The sequence below is a fragment of the Saccoglossus kowalevskii genome, chromosome 11 (assembly GCF_978046115.1).
Source record: "Saccoglossus kowalevskii chromosome 11, keSacKowa6.1, whole genome shotgun sequence".
NCBI lineage: Eukaryota > Metazoa > Hemichordata > Enteropneusta > Harrimaniidae > Saccoglossus > Saccoglossus kowalevskii.
In genome coordinates, this window is record NC_140651.1 from 19,749,152 (window position 1) to 19,768,321 (window position 19,170).

The 19,170-nt window shown below is 37.3% G+C and overlaps 1 protein-coding gene and 1 long non-coding RNA gene across 3 annotated transcripts in view; one reads left to right on the forward strand and one right to left on the reverse strand.

Moving 5' to 3' along the window:
• Positions 1-1,662, forward strand: part of LOC100313563 (BRN1.2.4 transcription factor) — a 37,081-nt gene extending 35,419 nt beyond the window's left edge. For both annotated transcript variants that reach the window (XR_013422327.2, XM_078013342.2), the window contains exon 2: positions 808-1,662. The gene's annotated coding sequence lies outside the window, so the exon portion shown is untranslated. The remainder of the gene's footprint in view (positions 1-807) is intronic.
• LOC144360993 (uncharacterized) lies at positions 1,603-18,591 on the reverse strand. The gene is made up of 3 exons (XR_014930830.1): positions 18,200-18,591; positions 5,567-5,717; positions 1,603-2,547 (listed from the first exon to the last, which is right to left on the reverse strand). It is a non-coding gene; the product is annotated as an uncharacterized LOC144360993 (long non-coding RNA).
• Positions 18,592-19,170: the final 579 nt, after the last annotated feature.

A 19,170-nucleotide genomic window follows, 5' to 3' on the forward strand; every position in this document is an offset into this window, starting at 1 on the left:
CCATCGGTTTTGATTTGTCAAATCCCCCTTTCCCTCATTAACCTTAACTAGTGTTTGGTAACCTCCCAGTGACGTCACGTCACAAATATTTGCATTGCAGCTGCGCAGTAGCCGAGTCACATTATATATTTAAATCTATTTAGTGTCTGCTTGTAACACTATGAGCACTTACACGTCTCTTTATGGTCTACCATCCACTTGCTTTGGGCAGGATATAAAGCGACTGTAATGTCACTTAAGAGTTAATCTCCTTCTCATCCCTCTATTGTAACGTTCTACACTATCGCCTCCTTTTATATGTCTCAATACACGGACCAAGCAACATGGTCGCCTGGAATACCCATCATGCCTCATGCATAATGCATAGCCTGTGGGCTGCGCAGGTCGTAAAACAGTGAAACGCCTGAAATCATAGTAGATTGTCCCTATTAACCCGTTTTACGACATTGGATTTCATTTTATCGCGGTCTGTACACCATTATTACAGATCCCTTCCAAATTGTTCCTGTCCTCTTTCAGTTTACATCTGTGTAAATCCATAAATTACGCTGCTTCACCCGAAGCTGATATCTCAACAGTGTCACGTGACACGGATGAATTGTGTTAAATGGGCATATTTTATGTCACACACCATCAGACATAAACTCCGTATGAAATTAAATTGTTCTGCAAGATAAATTTTAATATAAAGAGTAAACCAATCCTGAGGTATATTTATTAAAAACACTTACTTTTTTATATATTGTTGTCATTCTGTCATACGTAGTGACATTAACAACAGTTTATTTTTCTTCTTTCTAATGTTAGATGTCTAACTGAAGATGATTCTGAGCGTCCTGGAATTTAATTGTCTTTGAGAAGGAGTATTCCGAATTAAAATTCACCACCATGCTTGAGGGGAGCGCCAACAATACTGGACAGCGATATCGAAAACAAGAACACGAGTTAGTACAAGTCAATTTAATCGATTTCGTGAGAATTCAAGTTCAGATGTGCACAGTCGAGCATGCGTATCATTCATCGCGGTTTTTATTTTGAAAATGTGATTTGCTATTATTATTTCTTGTAACTCTATATAACACATAGAAAAATTATGTATACACTTATATATAGTGAAAATAAATGGTGTCGTATTTACTTGTCCCACCTTCCCAGTTCAGTTTACTTGAACTGTGTACTGAAACGTATGTGGGCCGAAACACGCCGATTTATGACTAATTTTAACGTTTGTTTAATTATTTTGTTGTTTCAACTTCGTCGCAGTTATTTGATGGATTTTAAAATTACTCCGTTTGAGGGAGAGTAATCGTTTATGCTAGCCACAGGCTCACCATTGCCAGATTTGCAACTCGGGGAAAACATAACTTTCGACTCACCGCATCTTGACTCACCGATGCGTAACTTCTTATAGTTGTTTGTACATTTCATACAGCCAATGAATGACGTGAAATGTACATTTCACGCGGAAACTAACAAGAAGGAAGAAAGTGCAAACTCTTAAAAATTTCTCAACTATACATCGATGTTGTTTGAAATGCACAAACAAAATAACAGGTGGAGATAATGATACACAAACTAACAAACCACTTCAAAAACACACAGTTGGCTGATGGAACGTTTATTACGATGTATTTGAAATAAATTACATGACAATCAACATTATTTTTCAAGTTGACATTGTGCATATTTGTATACGCATTTATTTATATAAATACGTTGATACATTTGGGTGACGTCATCATGGTCGAGATTATTTGGAGCACGAATAAATGTTGGTCATTTAGAGTTTTTGGCAAAAGAATTAAACATTTACGGTTTTGAAAGTTAAAAGCCTGTCTTTCAAATGCGAGTTTTTGAATGTATTGATTGTAAACAAACAAACAAACAAGTACAAGATAATTAATTTAAAAAAAAATATCACTCGAACATGGGCATCACATGTATTACTTTCTTCCACGATTTTTTTTTTTTTTTTTACCGTTTTTTTTTCATGTTGTTTTTTTTATTTCCACAAATAATCGATTATTCAGTACAGCTCTGAATACCTTAGTATTTAGGTTGAAATACAAATCCGAATCTTTCCACTGGATGTTGTCATAGTAACAATTTAACGACATCTTCGTTTTTGAGTCTATTATATCAAATGACATAATTTTGTTTCGCTCGAAAGAATAACGTGTGTTTTACCCTCACGTCCGTAGCACGCACGGACGGTGTCGTAGTGCCCACACTAATCACTCCATTGCTACAGGAAGATTGTCAGACGGAAGGCTTGGCACGTCTTTCCGTTGCGATGGCAAAATATATTTGAAATGCGTCATGTTGACTTATCCATTACCTATGCGGGGGACGTGACCTAGACCGAAACTCTGTGCAGTCACGTGTACAATCTCCCCAACTGCAATTTATTTTTAAAACGCTCCAATCAATCATGGTGTCGTAAAAGACTATACAACACATTCCGGAAGCGGCGCCATCTTGGATTTCCGTCAACAGTGGAACGGTATTGTGGGAGTGTGAGTCACGTGACAGTCCATACATACTACTCTGCAAATAAAATGGAATAACATAAATTAATTATATGAATTTTCAATACATTCCCGGTCTCACTACTAATGGTTAAAAATAGTTTACTAATGGTTTATGAAAAATAATAACAATAGTTTAGGTGTTGTTGAATACAAAAAATACTGGCATTTCATTCGTGTATGCTGATCCGTGCAGTCACTCCACTCACTTAAATTTGTTCGTATGTGTTTGTGTGAAAGAACATTTTACCATACGGCAGAGCCCCTTTGCTTGCCTGAAATATACCATACACACTATCTCTCTTGCTCAATGTGACGTGTAGTTCGGAAATAGTACCCTGTCGTCTGTAAGCAAGTCACACCTATTATGTACATACTCCATTAAATAATGCACATTGAGGAACTCAAATCACCCACTTTCTGCCACCTTCCAACTCGAGAAGGCAATGGACGACCTCGTTGATGGAGGACATCTTTTGATGGGTAAATTATACTCATTGTTATGCAAACAATGTACCTTTAAGGGCAGTGCGATGAATCTTTCATTAGCTGTCTAGTAAAAGTTCCTGTTCTGTTTTCCCGCCTTTTTTTTACGCAGACGACATCCCTGATACATCACGGAAGATGCACACAGCACTACACGACCGCGCTACGTTTTGTTAAACGCTGCATGTTGAATTTGTATATTTCTTTTTTACTGTTTCATAGATATTTAAATTTATAGTAATTTCAGTTAATTATATGATTTAAATTAACAAATCACAGATTCCTCAAAGGTGTGACGAGCAGTGCTTTACCAAAGTGTTTGTATTTTTCTGTCCATATGACTCAGAGGAAAGATTACGTATCGCACCAATTGGGGTCAAATATCAGCACAATGTGCAAGTTATGCTCATGTAACCATTACCTAGACAGCTGGGAATTTGTTTTATTTCAAGCAAAAAAGTACAACTAGCTATATTATTAGTAGTAAATATTAATTTACTCTCAATCGGTTTTATATTGAATGTTTATTTTACACAGTTTAAACAATATGACTAAAATATATCAAAAACTCAACTCTATCCATTTAGACCAATGACAACCACGCTGTCAAGTATAATTTACATTATATTTGTGTTTACAACGTCAGGTGTGGGATATATTTCATCTCGCATATTGGAAAAGCATCATCAATCTCACGGTAAAATGTATATAATTGTAGCATATTTCTTAATATGTTGTGGCGTAAACTATATTACGCGCAACATTCGCGTCTTTATAGAAAGGTGTTTCGACCTCTGACCTTTTTAAAATAGCCAATCAGTATGATGTATGGTCGATGTGAGTAAAGGTTAAAATCCGCCTATCGCTAGGGTATTAGATTGAATACCCTTTTGAGACAATCTGAGTTTGCTTTGTCGACATCCACTGCACATACAAATACATAAGCTACGAGTACTGGGTTACATTTACTGTGCTATACACTCGTCACGCAGTGCGTGGGCGAATTTCGCGTAAACAATGTACATTGCACGCGTTGTAAACGTCGCATAGGCCCCAATATTGAGCATGACGCAGCCCAACGACTGTGTTCAACTTACAAGCGAAGTGGTACGATATAACGCCCCGCCCGCAGTGCACTTCCAGTAGCTACGTTAACGCGGTGTGTCGTCTTGAACCCTTGTAGAGTCTCGGTATGAGTGGCCATTCGATATATCAATATATATATACACATGTATATGAATTCATCGAATTTAATAAAACTCAGATAATATGGAATTAATTTGATGAGCAGCTTTAGTCGAGCATACTAAGAACTCATTATTTCGTATTCGCGAGAGTTTGCTTGGCATGCTATAAAACTCGATGTCGCGATGTCTATACCGCGTTTTATCATATTTGGGTCGATCTCCGAACTAGCAAAATGCTTGTTTATAACTGTAAAATATCTGTAGTTTTATAATACACATTTTTTTTTATGAATTATCTACATCTCAAATTAGCCAAATCAAAAACTGGTTGGCTAAATTAGCCACAAATCCAGCTAAATTAGCTAAAATTACAGTATGATGACATAGTAGGATTAATTTCATTTTATTGCTTTTTTTGTTTGTTTTGTTTTGCGAAGTCATGCAATGAAAGTTTCCATTCATACTATAAGTCATACACAATAGTATAGTATGGTATATACATAATATACAACTGTCTGTATATACCGGCGTAGTCGCATACATCACAGATTGTCGTGTTTATGTCATCATGTCAGGGCTTGTTCGACCCGTTAGGCGTATGCAACGCGTTACTAAAAAATCAACTAGTACCGTTGCGCTTTACCTTTGTGTTAATTAGAAAACAAGTATAAAACAAAATTATACAAGAAAACACATACAACTATTAGGCGGCTCCGGAGATTTGCGAAATTAATATCAAATCATCGAGCCTCCTGCGTAGAAGCAGAAATGTCGGTTATAAAGTTAAAGTACATTTTCTGAATTTGTAATTTGTTCACAAATTGATAATTTTATTTCTGGTTTTCTGGTTTTCTTTGATCAAACATAGATTCATTGACGGAAGGCAGTTGGATTTATTATGACGTCAAGATGACGTGCAATTTAGGACAATGTTTTAAAAATCAGTAAATTTAAATTCTTTTCATTGTGAAAATGATTCTGATAAAAAATTACTATATAAGGTATAATTTTGTTAAGTCATCTGTGAGTAAAAATGGAAAATTAGCAGACTTTAAAATAATACCCGAATCCATTCGTGAGTTGAGGCGAGCGTAATGCTAAGTTTGGTTACGTCATCAACTTATCTTCGCATGCTCGTGTTATACCCATACCCCACTACAAAATGACTGCATATTTGTTTTCATTTCATTGAATTGAAGTGATCGTCGACAAATTGGTGCGAACGAGGACGCGGATGTGTATACGATTTGATGACGTACTTCGACAAAAAAATACCACGTGGCACAAATGGTTTAGTGTAGAGTGTGACAAGTAATTCTGATAGTTTTGAAGCGGTGCACTAAACTATCTGTAACAATCACGTACTGTAAAGTGTTGACACATCCCCCGCTGAACCAGACGGACACTTTCATTTATAACACTAAATGCCAAGTTCGTCTAATTTCGTTTCGCTGATGTCTTGGTTGATCGATGGTTCCTATGGTAACGACTCTTGCCGCTCTTCGATTAAACTGTACTGTAAATAACGAGAAGGATTATAATTAAATGTTGGTGTCATAATAATTAATCAAAACGTCATTTCTGAACTTGAACTAGAAAAGGCCGCGTTATCGCCGCTGTGCAAACGTGGTCGTTAAATAATATTTGCGTGTGTTAAAATTGCTTAGTCTAGCGGCTATAGTTATGTTAATTTCGTCTGGCTGATTGTTGATTTCGGAGATTGAATTAAGCACGCTGTCACGGAATAATATAAATTTCTCTATTTAAAACACATTATATTGAAATGTACGAAATTCGCGATGATTATACCTACTAGCCGCCAGGTGAAATCAGTGATAAATGAGGGCGTCCTTCTCATCTCGTTCGCCTGCCTCATTTTTCTTTTCGCCTAATGACTGTGTTTACTTAGATTTTAGTCATTTTGATAAATGGCGGGAATTTAACCTGGGGTTAACCAGGGGTCAGGCAAACCGAATGTCGTATTTTGTAGCAGTAGTAAGGAAGTCGTTTGAAACGAAATGATGTAAATAATATGAAAACAGGAGAAGGGAAGAGAAGAGGAGAGAAGAGAAGAGGAGAAGAGAAGAGAAGAGAAGAGGAGAGAAGAGAAGAGAAGAGAAGAGAAGAGAAGAGAAGAGAAGAGAAGAGAAGAGAAGAGAAGAGAAGAGAAGAGAAGAGAAGAGAAGAGAAGAGAAGAGAAGAGAAGAGAACACAACACAACACAACACAACACAACACAACACAACACAACACAACACACTGAAAAGAACAGAAGAGAACACTTATTGAGTGTACGTCTCAAGAACCCCATAATATTTGAATTGGTATGTCAATTGAGATGTCAAAACACGTGGTCTCTGCGTCATAGTAAAACTTACTGTTAAACAAATATACAGCATTCGCCTAGACTCAGTGGACGAGAATTGATCAATTACCAAAATGATTTACTGGAATATGAGGTCGGAGGCAGGTTAAATAATGAACTCCCGTATCTTTGCCACGAATCTCTGTCGTATTAAATCGATGTTTTTTTTTATTATACGGGAACTGGATATAAACATTGAAGTATCATCATGGGTAATAAAAATAATATATTTTATTATCTCCGCGACATCACTTATCGTCTGCTAGGCGTTATGGCGCCAAACTGAAAACTCTAAAACCGAGACCAGAAACTGAGTTTTTCTCGACTACTAGCTGGAAAGGATGACGTATTCAGCTTTATAGAAAGGATTCTACAAGACAACTAACTAAAAGTTAAAATTACGTTACGTTATTTATACAAGCCCAACAAAGTTGGAGTGTGCGGTTTAACGCGATTTTTTTTTCAAAACAAAAGATAATATTTTTGTTTCTAATTCAACGAATGAGTAGGAATAATTAGTCATATGTTTTCGAATTCTAGACCACGGCCTTGTTGTTAAAGTTTGCCAGTTAATTCATACTACAGAATAAATCGAAGGGATTTGGCATTGCATATTGTGGGTATTGTAAACAGTTTTATTTTGTAAACTGCAACGTCATTTGACCTCATTGTGATTGGTAACGAGGCTCCGTAATTAAAGCATGTAACTATAACTGTTTGGGAACTTGCCTAAACACGTGAAAATGTCCCACACACAAACGCCCGGGGATTCTCATTTAAGGAACACGAATTATTCGCTGTTCAGGGTAGAAATAAAATGTAGTTGCTTGGCTGTCTTGCCCCTGTAGATAATTTTTCAGTAACCATGACAATGGTTTCCAGAGACTGTTTGAAACAAAAATGTCTGTGTATTAAATTAAATGAGTTCATTAGACTTTGTACATTCATGGAATGTGCTCAACTACGTAATCTAGACCCGTGTTTAGTATTATCAATCGGAGCATGTGTTGGCACCACAGGAAAGCAGGTGTTGGAGGCCGGGGGGGGGCAATTATCACGCGCGATCTTGGCAAATTTAAATCTCGCGCAATACAATATTATATGAGGTATACTGCGCGAGTTTTCTTTTATTTCGTGCGCAGTACCCATTACATGCTGGGTGCAGTGCGAGAAGTTTCTTAATTTTTTTTGCAGTAATAGTGATGGTCAGTAATACAATGTAAATACATCGAGTGATGCTCCCCCTTATTAATATCGTTTGCACTTCGGGAAAACTAATTGCGAGTAATTGGTGGCCAACGTAGCTTTTTTATGGCAGAAAAATAAAATCTGGAAAAAATCGAAGAACTCCTGATTAGAGGATTTCCCAATAAGATTTCCCGACTTTAATCTGCAGTCACCGTCCAATCAACGCAACTGTCAATCAAAATCGCCATCACCCAATCAAATGCTAAATTGTCCCTAACCGATGATGATGAGAAACGAGTCTGACATTTGTAGACCCACAATCGTCAAACTAATATTGATTGATCATCGGGAAAGAAAATCGCTTAAAAGAGGAAATGTTGTCGATTTCTAATTAAGTTTATCTCTTGATGAGGAGAAGAGAGTTTTTCAATCAGACGAATCGATGTCTACAAAGTCATCTCTAATATCGTTAAAGTAATGACACCCAGAAAAACTTATCATCGGTTGTTGTACTAACTTCACTGGACACCTGGGATCTGACACTTTCCCCAACCCCTCACATGAAAATAATAAAAAAAAAAAACAAGTTCATCACCTGCACGGTGTTTGCCTGGCACGGGTTCCAGCCTCGACATGGGGTATTGTATAACTGATTGCATGTTATGCACTGCTTTGTTGCAAGGCACTAAGCCTAGAGGCGATTTGTACAGCGCGCGTGCTGTCACGTTGCCGGCTCTACCCCCAGGGCGTGGAGCTTGTGTTCTCATTTTGACAAAGCGCTCAGCATGAGTAAACTAACTCAGACTTTTCATTCAGAAGAAAATATTTAAAGATATAAAAGAGTCAGGTAATTAGCACAATAAATCACGCTTTAATACCCTGTGTTCGTGTTAGCGTTTTTTAAAATCAGATTAAATAAATTTCAGCTTTTGCCTTTTACCCACGTAAGGCCCGTTTTGGATCGACGTCTAAAATTATGGGATGCAGACCCCGGGATGTGGACGGATTAGCCTGAGCAGTGAGGACTGGAAACGGTGGCATCGGTCTCCCGTGTCGCTCATAATATCACTGGTCACTATAAATAAGACCAATTACCTAAACAACTTTTGTTATCATCTCGTTAGCTTTGGTTTGAGGTATTCAATGAATACCGATTTTACTTCTTACGCGGACAATGCTTTTACTTCGACAAGCACACGACGTTTGTTTTGTGAACTAAGAAGCGATCTGCCAGCTGCAAGCCATGAATTAAAACGCGCGATGGTCCTTGAACAATCCCCGCTACCGGGGAACAAACGCACCTTTATAGAAGGGGTTTTCAACTGACACGAATACAGTAAATTAAATATGCCGCATATTTGGTAGCGCTATTACTTTTTTTATCGCTTTATACCGGAACTAAAACAAGTATTACAAAGTCTTACTGGACAATATTACGCAATAATAGCCATTAACGAAATCGATATATATATATATTAAATGGTCGGTTCTTTACAGAAGGTAAGAATTCAAAATTGACGCACAAGACGTGACGGGTCGAACGTCTAGGCTTGGTGAGAACGTCTGCTAAAGTTGAAATACAAAATTCTGATATCGCTGAATTGAATGTACAGAGAAGTGAAAACTGACGAATAGCCCAAACTTCCCGAGGGCACTCATGTTCGCGTCTTGGCTATTATCTCCATCAACACCTATGTATTGGCCCCTCTTTGAAAAGTGACTTGCATGCACGCCCTATTGGCGATAAGAACGTATTTAAGTAATTTCTAAAACGACTCTCGCTGTGACAGACAAACTGTCTGCTCCACTGGGGGTTGAAACTAACAACAACAAGCTGGGATATCCTGATACAAAACGTTTAAATCACGGAGCGGGCAACGGCAGGCAAAACAGCGTGTCGAGAAGAATGCTTAATGTATCTCAGCAAACAGCATGGCGTTCGCAAATTCTGAGAGAAAGAAACGTGACAAATACGGAATATTGTCTTCTCAGTTACGTTACAAGAATTCGAATGACGACAAGGCATGTAGTATAAAGTCGAAGGGTAAACGATCAAAGCTATGTAATAAATTGGTTTGAAAGAAATCTCAGACAAAATTTCACGATAATTATTTATATATTTAAGGCCATTTTACGAATTGATAAGGCTTGCCCAGCAGCAATCACGTTTGTTCGAGGCACTGTTTCATAACTTTCATTCGATCCTGGTTAAAGTTTTGCCTGCCATATTTGGATGTGTCGAAGGAAGAATGAGCCTTTCACACACCTTGGTAGAAGTAAATAAGCAACCTTTGACGTTATTCTGTCGAATCTTTGAATCTAACTGGCACCATTGTATTTTCTCTCTCTGAGACTTCAGGGTCAGGCTTCTGATAAATTGCCGGACAAGAACGTTGGCGAGCAAAGCTGGCGATCTACTTCACCATAGTTACATATAGCATATACATCTCACTAAATTATATTGACGTCATGTTCCATTAAAAAAACCACCCGACCACCTGTTGCTTCCCATAATTTCGCTAATCACGTGACTTCAGATAAAATATATACACGCCGCGTGTGTGATAAATTCTGTCCGACAGGCGACGAAAACATTCGCACAAAATGGCCGCGATCTTTGTGCGAGGTGGAATAATCTTCAAAGACCCCCGCTGCGAGTTCGATTTAAAAATCACAATATTCGTGTCAGAATGTCAATTTTACAGGGCAGCTCAAAATTGAGAACTACTCTGAAAACGTTGACTTTGTGAACTTAAGATTGGTTATACTAATTACCGCACCAAATTATAATTTAAACTTTAATCTATAAATACTATTCTCAGCTCAATTTATACAAAAGGTGTCTTTTAATTTCCCACGTGTCAAATGGAATAATACTACCGGAGAAAATATATTGCATCAATAACATGACTTTAAGTTGTTTTAAATAACGTGAATGACATTATGACGGAGAACGTCCGCTCTTCAGCGAAGCTCCTAGATTTTGGATGCAAGATCTCCTCCAAAGTATTTTTTGGTTTTCTCATCCCGCCATTCTCCGTCGCGTCCATTTTTTCTACGAACACAGCCGGTTGTCTTGTTACAAAATGCAAATTCTAAGGGGGTTGGCCATTAGAAATTCTGGGTGGGGAATTGTGTACATTTTATGCCTTCAGGTAGTTTTGAGTTAGTTTTTTTTGGGACTATGCTGCGCTTATTTGTGTTTGTTTCACTGTGTATTTGCGTTTTAGAATATATATATACATATACATATATACTGGTATATATATTTGTAATTCTTTCTGTACTTCTTTCGTTTTCCAAATCTACCTCGTCACACAGAGTATATAATGATCAACAGACTTTGTAATGCACATGCGTTACTAGACATTTCTCTAACCCGTCTCTTGGCCGAGTTCTGTCACAGCTTTGGGTGACATGGAGGTCGTCATCTATCAATGCTGATTTCCTGCGAGTCGTTTCTAACCTATGACCTCAGGTGATTTGCTATTCTCTCTGTGAAGCCGTATGACTGAAAGGGGGATGGCCTCCACCGACCTTTGAGTCATCTAATCATTCGGCTACCTGGGCGAGTGTCGTCGAAAAATAACAGCACGGGACGAAGACGGATGAGTAACATCATATCATAAACAATCGTTACATGGAACATCTCTTCTTCTTGGGTAATGAAGAGTGACGTAATCCGGCAAGCCATCAACCAATCTATTGTTTGCCTGGCGTGACATACAACGTCTATGTCCATGGTTTGCAACAATGCGTCGCCATTATGGGAGGTTTTTTTGGGGGGGTGAAGTGGAGGGGTACAATTCACGGACTTCTCTACTGGTTTGGAGCGTGGGACAATGAAGTATAATCGAGGACACTGGGAAAAGAAATCGGAGGTCTGCAACCCGAATTGGTTTTGAATGTTGTCGAAAAACGTCAAATTTCGGACAGTTGTCAAATTCAAACCTTGCACTGCTAATGCATTATGGCTGAGAACGTTCCATTGTATATAATGGGAGACTTTTATCATACTGGAAGCTTGCTAAACTAAATGTTAAACATTTAAAGAATGTATATCAATAATAATATATAACTTCTTCACCCTATGTCGCCGAGCAAAATTTTGAGTTTTGAATAAATAAAAATGAAAAATTGTCCATGACATTTGAGACACTTTGACATAATTATCAAAATATTGTCTGGTGACCCCAATTGCTTTTTTCGGTATCCTGGGGTCATTGACCAGCTCCAAATCCATAAATCGCCAATTTTGCCGGTTATTTATATTTACTGTTTGGTAAAATCTTGCATGTGAATGGATCTACTTGATGAGGTAGATTGGTTTAAATTCGATTACCATTAGAGTGGCGCTATATGACGACTGTGTTTGTTCACATGGTAGTATATAACACGGGAAGTTGCAAAGATACTAGAATGCCGAAGCCCCAAAAGGAATCGCTTTAAATGATGGCGCTATTATGAAGACGTCAACAGTCTTCAAGTGTCGCCTGGTTTTCTGAAACTGCACAACCCAGGTTACTTGTACATCTATATTTCATATATCTCATTATCAAATATCTGAGAACCCTGGTAAAAGGTGATATTTCGAATATGCATTTTACGCAAGTCCCCAAAAGGTCACACATCCGGGCACTTTCGTGAGCTATTATTGTCACGTAACAGCGATATTACGCCTTAAATATTGTCATGATTTTCAATTTTAATGACAACTGCTTGCATTTTATTTTTTAAACTATATTGTACATTTTTCAATCATAGCTAATGTCACCCTAACTCAAGGAAGTATCCGGTTGCGTAACATTTGAGACATGGATGAGACCTATTACACATATTTTATGTTGTTGTACAGAAGTACTTGTGGTAATATACATATTGCATAATTTATTTTGTCTGAATTCTGAGACAAATTGTTAGCCAACTCATTTTCTATTTTCTCATAAAGAATTTTTTCCTGAAATTAATGTCCCTTTAACATTTGCTAACATTTTATTTCAGCCATATCAAAGTGTGTAAGCGTCACATTCGTCACGCCGTGGGTCCCATATGACGTATACGACACGTATAAATTACTTTGTTTGATAACGTGAATTTCGAGCACGCCAAACGGCGAATATGGCGCTTTAATGAGGTGAATGCTACTTAAACGCAATAAAAATAATGTAATTTCCCAAGAAGGAAAAAAAAATGAAATATGGGTCAAAGTACTCGGCTCGGAGAAAAACGATGTACAAAATGATGTGAAAAAAAAACATGTTTTGTCTGTTTTGAGAAATTTGACTTTTGTTTCCTATTTATTTTCAAAATATCTCAAAATATTGGTCGGTAACATATTTGCAATTTACTTCAGGGGTATTAAAACAATATATTAGCTATAGTGTGTAATCATTATGCCATTTTATGCATATTTGACAGTGAATTAAAAGAGTCCACGTGTTGACTTGAAGTCTAAAACGTATACATGTGTACACATTTCGACACGAATATTGCCATTGCTATATGCGCTAATATATGTACACATGTTAAAACGCAAACGTGTTAGTATCATTCTCATGCACACCACGAGGGCAAGAAAAACAACATTTTTCCGGAATGTTCTTCATGAACCCTTTGCCAGTAGCGTCGTTTATTTTCGAAATCACTCTGCAAGACACATTTCTTTATGGGCTTTCAGCATGTTTATACTATTTATTGAGCCCAAAATGTTAAATACACGCATGATATATTCAAGTCGTTCTGACTTTAGTAAGCTAGAATTGTTTGGTTTTAGGTTGATGAATGTTTGGTGTGTTTTTCTTCGCACATTAAAATATTTGCTCGAATTTATACGCCTTGAAAATCTACGAGCAACCGTCGAATGTGTTCCTGTCATAGTGTAAGTTCCGCATCACAGCCCGTACCGGTTTTAAAATAATTTTAATCAATATATTTGACCTTTTGTATGGAAATAAATTTCAGTCATCTATTTGGTGGTTATTCATTTATTAATAAAATTATAGACACGTTCTTAGTGAAGCTTTCTTAAAGTCGACGACGGTGGTAGCAGGTCGGTAATCCTGTACATCAAGTTGAACCGAATTTCGTTTCCATTTACCATATCTTCAATTTAAACATTGCTAACATTTTGAAACGCTCAATTTCTTTAAAAGGGACACTGTACACAATACGTGATATGTTGCCGGTTTGCTGACATTACAAACAGGTTTCATCCACGTTTCATCGAGTGTCACAAATGCTTAACTCCTGGTTGATGTATCGTCTTGATTAAGGTATCCGTATCACTAACGTCCTTACCGACACATCATTGTTGAATTATTGGGAACGCACCCGGTTCGTGACGTGTCTTAGAAATAATGTCTCACAATTTGATCAATGTCGCTGTGGTAATTGGCCTCTGCACAAAAAAGGCCCATTTGCAGATGACGAGGCTAAGGTGCGATAGAGACCAGACAACTCATATTAGCTAGTTTTTCTTAATAAATGAACGGCAAAAGGTGTGAGTTTTATCGTATTTTGATCTCCCTAGAAAATACGCTCAATATTATGCAGTTGTGAGAACGAAACGTGACAAGTAGAGCGGAAATACGTGGCAGCAATGTTTTGGTATGAACCCGCAGTTTGTGAATGCCATACAACAATGAATACAATAAACAAAAACAAACAATGCAGAAATTTATACATTCGCATAATAGAAATACAGTGAAATATGAATAATATTGCAGGTAAATAACACCATACCAAATATAACCACTGCCGCATGAAAGATTAAAACACCTGCGACTATCAGACTGGCGGTGATCGATGCACTTTGTCGATCGGGTCAAATAATAAAACTTGTAGCTGTTAAGATTTATGTGTCAGGATCTGCATCAATTGGTGAAAACAACTCGGACGGCGAGTGAAATGTATTCACACACGTCTTCCGGCTTATCACAAAACCCTAGGACACTGTTAACAACTTTGACATTTGGAAAACTGCTAAAAAGTAGATGAAAAACAGGTGATGGCATTTATCTCGTCTCTTTCACTTATTATCTCGACATCTGTCACTGATTGGGGAGACTGATATGAGAGGCATAGTTACGACGAGAGTAGAATTGCAGAAATGTACATTTCAACTATAGTATTACGATATCAGTGATGGATGTTTATCCTTTTGAAAGCAACACTGCCGTATTGAATCGCTCATTGAAGCAGTTGTTATGAGGACTCACGTGTACCCAGTCCAACCTAACACGAAGATATTAAGACAGATCATCTTTTGTCCCGCCTTAATCCGCACATATTCTATAGATATACGATTCATCATAGTGTGTTAGCTTTGGAATTAGACGATAATACGACGGATATACCGAAGTGTCGGATTTAGGGAGTTTTATATTTTGAGAGGCATCTTTTGATGTTTTCTTGTCCGCTGTTTTATTCTTAAGTAGAAAATAATGATTTAGTCTAATTCGACGAAAGACACAGCAGAGTAGGTTTTTGTGATTTTTTTTCTATCGCCAGATTAGAGACACGTCGGCTGTTTCAAAGTGATCAGCAAGACGCAATTAAGAAGGATTGTTGACGATCTGGAAAGCGCGTGGCGTCCATTACACAGTCCAATATACAACTTCAGTCTACAAGAATGATGTATGGGACAGTTAGAAAACAGGCACAAAGTGAACGCAACGCCTTCTATAAAACGCGCGTAAACAAAAGATAAAATGAGCGAGTAAAATTGTTTAGGTATACTCGACGTTTTATTAATATATTAATTATTTATTAATTTATATATATATATATATATATATATATATATATATATATATATATATATATATATATATATATATATATATATATATATATATATATATATAGTAATGAAACTAAAAAGTAAGTACTATGACGTAAAACGAATAGACAATTTCATATCGTTTTGAAAGTATTGTTAAGCCAGATACAATACAATTTTGGGATTAAACATCCAACTTTATTTTGAGGACGACAGAGGGAGAAATACCGGTAGCGGATAAAGAACACTTTCTATTATTACATTATATTTCCCTAGTGGGTCGCAATTGAAATAAAGAATAAAGTGTAAAATAAACTTGTCTCCGATGTCGAAAAAACTCAATAATTTTTAATTAAAACGATTTTTTTCTCTTGCTCATCACACGCTGATAATTAAAACACATCTCGCTCTAATGAGATAATGAATCAGTTTGACCTTTGACACGCTCGTCAACGTGATCGACGGACAACCTTGATCGGTTTTAATTAAGTGAAATTGAATGATTGAGTGATGACAATATTAACTGCAAATGTCGCTCATTCCATCTCAATATTGCCATTTTCTCGCATTTCTATTTTGATTAAAAATGAAGGCAACTGGCAATTCGGAAATAAAATAGTATTCCATCTATTACGTATCTGTGCAATTGTACTACAGGACTGGGTGTTGCAACTGGCTGCTTGGTAGTCAGTTTCCAATTGTTTATTTGAGTAATGTGAAAATTCATTACACGTATTCTGTTGACAACCTCGGAGACTGTGAAGACAAACTGTTTCAACATCGTAATTGTTTTAAATCAAACAAAAATTCATCACTGAATTTGGATCATAAATATTATACGTGATATTACACTCTAGATTTTTTTATGTTAACAGCAACGGCTGTAAGTGACGTCATAAAATAATAATAATTCACTATTATCACATTCAAGTTTTGGGCTGCAAATTGACATCTATTTATTTTATTTATTTATTTTATTCCTTTATTTATTTAAAAACATACACACTGTGTACGAGTTGAGCTAGGATAAATGCGAGCATTGTACTGGCAGCTGATCTTTAACTAATTTGCCGTCTGTTTTCATCACAACTAAATCGGAAACCAGCCATGTCATAATCCCGAAAACGAATACCGAATAGACAAGAATCAGTAGCCGGATGAAAGTAACGTACTACGTACTAGTATAAGAAAAATCCACATTGCACAAGAATTCCGAAGTAGATATGCTCGAGAAGTTATCAATGCTCAATTCGTTCGCCATAGAAAAATAAATGTTAACAAAATTCTGTTGACTTGATGTCAGTAAAAATTGTGTTATATTTTTTTGTTTATTGCGATCATCTACCCCAGATATGTATGAGTCATTCAATACGCGACGCTCCAAATGTGTCGGTAAGCATGGAAACGGCTTCTGAACGTGATTTTTCCAAAACGTCCCGATTTTGTGCTAAACAACAGCCCACAATAAATTGATTTCTTTGCCGTGATTGGAATCTAATTTAACAGACTTATTAGTAAGGTGATTATTCCTGATTGCAAATATCATAATTATGATCAGCGGTAAAAAAGGAAATTATTTTCACCGCAAATGGTCTTGGTTGTGTACTTGATGGAAGAGACTGTGTGCGAGTACAAAGCGGTACGTGACGAGAAGGGTTTCCTCCGTTCACTGTTACTTTTTTGGCGTGATGTTTCATGATTACCTCTGTGAAACGCGTTGTTTGGGGGAAATTGCTTCTGTGAACGACTCTTTCTGCTCACCACAATGTCAAAATGTTGTGCCTCGTTATTTTTGGGGTAACTGTTGAAACATTTCCGTGTTTACGTTTTTATTTGAGGTGTACACATGTTTGCTTAACCGCGATGTTAACCGCAACATATCACTATGCCTCGTTGCGATGGGGTTTCCGATGATATACTTGTTGTTTATGTGTGTGTATGTGTGTGTGTCAACAGAAAAGCATTTCTGTAATCTCAACTCGATGTCGAAACAGTTATAGGTAAATTGAACATTTTCTTTGCCCATAACAAGCTACTATTCTCAGAGGCAGAAAAAAAGATGAGTTGATAAAAGTGAAAGAGAACTGGGTAAAGTACATCCCCGGGCTTTTGTTCATCATGGTATGATCATCGTAACTGACGTTAATTATTGAGGAACCCTCAACTAGATCTGACGGTTTTGCTTGTTACATGGAGTGACTCTGGGTTACATCAAATACCGCCACCATATTAAACGCGGACAGATTGACCAACAATAGAATAATTGAGGTTTAGTTCGTCAGAAATCAGAAGGTGTAACACAATGACACCATGACAACGTGTCACGTTATGAGCAGGTGGGAAGAGCGTCTTTGAATGGCAAAAAGAACAGTGTCCCTCAGAGTCAATTTGAACTACACGAATCGGGCCCACAAGGTTCCGTGATTTGAGTACTTAAGCATGCTAATGTACTAATTTTCGGGGGAAACGCCTAAATTTTAAACAGTATAATTCTAGCAATATGCCAACAAGGCTGAAGGTATTTTTATATGAAATCCACCTTGTTTTAAAATGGTGTGTAAAAAAATAAAGAAAATAAAAAAAGGAAAAAGTCAAACACTGTGCATCAAATAATATACCGAGCGTTACAACTAACATCGTCAGCCACTGAGAATAAAACATGTACCTTGGTTAAGACGATACAGTCCCACAGGCTAAGATCCATCGCCGTCTACACTGTCGAGCTTAAACTTGTCGTCTTTATCATGTACCTATTAGAAACATCTGCCGTTATTGGCTGTTTTACGGTGGGGAGCGAGATTTCCTCAACCGGCCATCTTGAAATATCGAGTCCATGATGGTCTGCAGTTAAATTTTGGGTCCATTAGCTAGTATGTTCATCCGCTAAAACGATAATAAGTCGACCATTTCGCGGTTTCAGTACACACCTCTTGACATAAAATCGGCTCAACGAAATCATCTTCTCGAAGAACGCTATTACACCTATGAAAAACGTTCTTTTGACAGGATAATATTTCCATGGACAGTGTGCGTCTGGCCCGTGTTGCCCGCCCGTGTTTGCAGCATCTACTCAGTACTGTATGCTAAGTCAGCCTATATAAAGAGATTTATATATTGGTGTTGTTTTATTTATAAAGCTGACTGTATTTACATTTCTATCAATTACACGAGCCTATATTACTGAGCTACACTTCAACCGCTGTTTCTCGTATTCCGATTTTACTGTCACTCGATTTGCAAGATAATGATCATGGACGATGGGTGGGTCAGAGGTCAGGCCTGTATTCGTGATGTACATTTCAAGCGCGAGACTCCGGCTCAATGCAATAAATTGCGAGTATGCGTCGTTTCTAATCTAGGCAGAATAAGTTTCTGTTCGGGAAAGTATTCCCTTTTGGCCCATAACAGAGAATGAAAATGAGAACTTGACTTCGTGTGTGATAATTACTTTCGTACAGACATACTCCGATACACCGTCTACTCTCGCTGGCGGACACTCGTCATGAAATCGTGATACGCGCCAAAATTGTGTGTGATAGGTTTTCCGCTCCATCAAATTTTCGTTTAATTTCCTTCTATAATTTTTGAACAATATGACAGTGTTCGTCTTACATTCTATTTGAATTCGCTAAAGTA